Consider the following 4,618-nt stretch of genomic DNA (forward strand, 5'->3'; position numbering starts at 1 on the left):
TTTTTTGACCTGAAAGCAAAGTAAGGCCACCGGAGGAGATCAGGGACTGACGAGATATCATCAATGGAGGAGTGCAGGCATTACTTTACAATGAAAGATGGGTTTTCGACTTTCAAAAGTTTGAGTGGCTAGGAAAAGGCCTGAAAGACGAAGGAAAACTCAATGAAGAACAAATTCATAGCTATCTACCGTGTACAAGGGATAGTAGATCGTAGACTCTTTACCTCATGGTTGTCTTTCGTTGTGCTAGCCCTCATCAGGGAACCATAGTGTAGACCTCGAGAGGCGAAAGGTTCATCAACTCTTTTTCCAAAAAAACTCTTCTTAGTGCATCGAAATTTCCTATTTGAGTTTAGCAGACTCGTTCACATTTAGCTACCATTCATTGCCAACCCAACCAATCGATGTGGAAGACTTCGCGGAATAACAACTCTGAGTCTTCTTACGTTCTTGTTGATGAGGACGCAAGCACATCCCTTTCTTAGCCGCAGGATCAGCAACTCCCGATCGATTCCCTGCAACAAGCAAGGTTTTCGCTGCAATCCTAGATATCACTAGGCAACACTCGGACTCTTTTCTTTATGGGGGATCTTGCTTAAGGAGCGGACAAAGGGAAAGCTAAGCTAGTCTTCTTACCGATCCGTAGCTTTGGTGAGCGAGAAGCAGCCAGGTATAAGAGAAGGAGCAAAGCAGCTCGACCGAGAGGGAAGACTTTCCTATATTATGTTCTGATGGATAGGCTGGTTGCACTCCCTTTGAGGTAAGAACAGTTCCTTTTGATTCAATTGCAAGAAAACAACCTCTTTTTAGAGTTTGATACGAACACTAAGCCAAACAGTCTATTTATACGAATTCCTCAAAAATGAAAAAATAGACTATCATAATATATGACAGAAGCATCACCATCACTCTGTCTGTAGGCTGTTGGATGCCCTTCTTCCTGACAAGATCAGATCAAGAATAGCCAAAGGCTAGGAAAGCACAGTCAGACTAGTGCCACGCCCAAAGCACCAAGACTGCTTATTCCGCTAAAACAGTAAAGAGACAAGACCTCTTATGCCGGAAAAGTCAGAAAGTCAAGTGCTAACGTGCAGCTCCCATTCCTCCACCAAGAGAAAGCCTAAGAGAAGACCATGCTACCAGTCCTAGCTGACACCGAAGCCAAGGGAAAGCATTTGAATAAGAGGAATGAAAGAAGAGCTTATTCGTATTCAATGCGGGACGACCCAGCCTCTCAGATCTGCATTAACGAGTGGTGTGACGACGACCAACTTGATTGAAAATAACGATTTGAATGTAATGACTCGGGAAAAGAGAGAACAAGCAGAACAGCTTTCTCTTTTATATGATATGAGAGGACGGGAGCCACTTCCTTATTACCATTTAGACAATCTCCGATCCTTACTAGACGTCATAGGGGTCAAGAGATTCTTATTAGTGGAAAATAGCCCTAGCTAGATTCACTCCCAGTGAAATAGCTGCTACGCCCCTTGGTCCCGAGCGTTTGAACTAATCCGAGTCTCTTGAGCTCTTTATGGTAGCTATTCTAACCTCCACTGTAAAAAGGCAACTAGCTCAAATAGAGAGAACGAGGCTTTTCAAAAAAGGTACTGAGACTATCCCTGACCCTGAGAGACTGCTTGAAGGAAAAGCTTGAAGTACAGCCCGGAGCGGCGATAAAGCGCAGCAGGAAGAGAAACTGCTTTAGATATCTCTTTTTTTCTCGTGTTCTGAACATCGCACTATGCCTATCTGTCTTTTGCCTATGTATTTTAGCATAAGTCTTTCTCTGCTGTGCGCGTAAACAATCCTCTTCAACATTCTAGCTTATTTTTTTTTTTTTTTTTTTTTTTTTTTTTTATTTTATTTTTTTTTTTCTTTTTTTTTTTTTTTTTTTTTTTTTTTTTTCTTTTATAAGAGTAGGTGCTTCCCCTTAGTTGGGTTGGGGGAAGGAAGAGGGGCGGAATCGAAGAAATTCTGAGTTCATGCCACGACGATCTATATGGAAGGGCAGTTTTGTTGATGCATTCCTGTTGAGAATGAAGAAGAAGAGAGATCCTCTTTTGAACAGGAAAATTTGGTCACGTAGATCTTCGATTTTGCCGGAATTCGTTGATAGCTCCGTACGAATTTACAATGGAAAAACTTCTGTTCGTTGTAAGATCACTGAAGGAAGGGTTGGTCATAAATTTGGAGAGTTTGCTTCGACACGGAAACGAAGACTTTCGAGAACAAATATTGGACCGGGAAAAAAAGGGGGATAAAGTCAAGTCTAAGCGCATATGGCACGAAAAGAAAATCCAATTTCGGTAAGACTTGATCTGAATCGTAGTTCAGATTCAAGTCGGTTCAGTGAGGGCGACTGCGAAAGTCACCGAATGAGTCAGTCTTTTCCTTCAGTTTGTCCTATATTGAAAATCAAAAAAGCGTGGGAGGACATTGCGGATGTCCAGGACGGACACGACTTCTTCTAACGCTAGAAGACCACTGGAAAACACCCAGGACCAGAGCATGTCGTGAAAGAAGCACACTGGGCGTGCTTCGACCGTGTCTCCGGGCCACAGTTGAATGTAGATATCATGAACGCGAGGTGCAGGATACCAGGCCGAGAAACCCGGGCAACCACCCCCCTATGTGCTAATTGCTAGCACATCCAAGGCCCCGGCGCCCAGCTCCGCTGGAGAGGCCTAGCTTGATCTAAGAAGTGCTAATTCGGTTCGTCTCGACTTCATTCAAGAACGCCGCCGCCCCTGGAATCAATAAGAAAACAAGTGCTAAGTTTCAGATCAGTGAATAAAATAAACCGACACGAAAGAAGAGACGTTTCTCGCTCGGTGCCTAAAGCGCACTATGCTCCCCTTCAACAAATGAGAGTTTTCGGTGGAACCGGTGAACCACGCGAGCGGGTTAGATGCGTGGGACAGAGGGCTCATAGTACCTGCTAGCGCAGCTATGCAGTGGAAGGGAAGGAGCCTAAATTGACCCCCTTCTTTCTTTTTTTTTTTTCAAAGAAAAAAAAAACAGTACAAAGAGATTAGACTCTCGGATGAGACTAAGCAGCCACCGACCGTTCCGACGCGCCCCTGACCTATCTTGATTAAGACCAAAAACCTATAAAAAATGGAGCCTAGTTTAAGCTGTCAAACAAATGATAGAATGGAAGAAGAAATTCACTGTCGAACCCTTAAAGCAACAAGCGAGAAAGTTGCCCCGTTTTCAATAACAAAAAAGGAAAGAGGGGCGAAGCAGCTCGACCGAGAGGGAGAGGGGCCGCCCGCCCTCTTTTAGAATATTAGTAAAGGCGCCTGAGCCTATCTCTCGATACGATAAAGGAAGGGGCCTTTTCTTGCTCGTTAGCGCCCCCTTACCCCTAAACAAAAAGGTTTTTCATAAAGGTAGCATGTCTACACCTTTTGAAAACCTTACTCTTACTACTAATAATAATGAAGGGGCTTCTTTCTGAAAATATCCTATCAATTTGGGGCTTCAAAGCTTTTTGTTTAGGGGTGCGCTGGTTTGGAACCTTATACAAGGGGCTTTTCCTTTCAAATGACAACAGCCCTCTTCCTGCTGCGAGGGCGTTGCACGAAACCAAACCGCTCCCCCACCCGATCAAGTACCTGTTGCTTTGCTGGTAGGCCCACTTAGGTTAGGGGGCATTGTCCCTCAGTTCTTACCAACCTCCGGTGTGTAATCGACATGTTGCTAGCTTCAACTCGGTGGAATAAGAATCATTGATTCCCGGAGCTGTCTATTTCTTATTCATTCAGAGCGTTCGCCCGGTGCTCCTTTCTCAAACCAGAACAACTCTGAACGTTAGGGAAGCCCACGGAGCGGGAAGACCACCTGAGCGAACCGACCGAAGGGACTTGACTTATTCGAACCGAACGATAGCGGCTTCAAACTCAGCCTATCACGAGTAGCGTCGCTGCTTGATCGGCGGGGAGGAGCATCTCAAAGTATGGGGCAAAGGATCAAGCGCTTTGACTTTGTCTCCCGGGATCCACCACGGGTTGGGTTTGAGAGCCGTGTGATGGGTGACTATCCAGCACGGTTCGGAGAGCACTTTTAGTCTGCGTTGGTGAATAGAAGCCCCCCCTATCAAGAAATAAGCGGCTCTTCCCACGGCGGAGTCGCCATTGACTCTATTTATTATTATGGTAAATCACTGTATCAAGATGTCAATCTGAGATCTTATTTCGGTTCGATACGTCCACCTACGAGACTCACCTTTGGCTTTCGTCTCGGTAGGTGTATTATTTTACATTTTCCCAAAAGAACATTCATTCATTTCTTTCTTCCTCGTCGACCACGACGACTGAAACGACGCGCAAAATCCAAACCCGGAAAGAAGAAGGGCCGGTGGTGGGCATTTGGGAAAGTCGGGCCAATCGGGTGTCTTCATTCAAGCGACGATACAGAAGAAGAACGAAACAAAGTGAGAGGCCGGGAGGCAGAGAAAAGAGTCGAGTCGATCAGGCTCGACGACCGGGAAAAGCAAAACGAAATTCGGATTTGGCCGAAAAAGAAGCAACGCTATGGATACCATGACCGATCACCATCGATAAAGAAGAATCTTTCTAAATTACTTCGCGTCAGCGGCGGGGCCTTAAAGCAT

The 4,618-nt window shown here is 45.2% G+C and overlaps 1 pseudogene across 1 annotated transcript in view; it reads left to right on the top strand.

Moving 5' to 3' along the window:
- Nucleotides 1-2,136: 2,136 nt before the first annotated feature.
- The window catches only part of LOC150034217 (small ribosomal subunit protein uS3m pseudogene), a 3,856-nt pseudogene continuing 1,374 nt past the window's right edge, over nt 2,137-4,618 (top strand). Inside the window, exons 1-2 of the transcript XR_016531746.1 lie at nt 2,137-2,309; nt 4,090-4,618. The exon at nt 4,090-4,618 is cut by the window's right edge and continues 1,374 nt beyond it. The product of XR_016531746.1 is annotated as a small ribosomal subunit protein uS3m pseudogene (transcript). The remainder of the gene's footprint in view (nt 2,310-4,089) is intronic.

Source organism: Benincasa hispida, chromosome 9, assembly GCF_027475165.1.
Source record: "Benincasa hispida cultivar pf3 chromosome 9, pf3_genome.v1.1, whole genome shotgun sequence".
NCBI classification, from domain to species: Eukaryota; Viridiplantae; Streptophyta; class Magnoliopsida; order Cucurbitales; family Cucurbitaceae; genus Benincasa; species Benincasa hispida.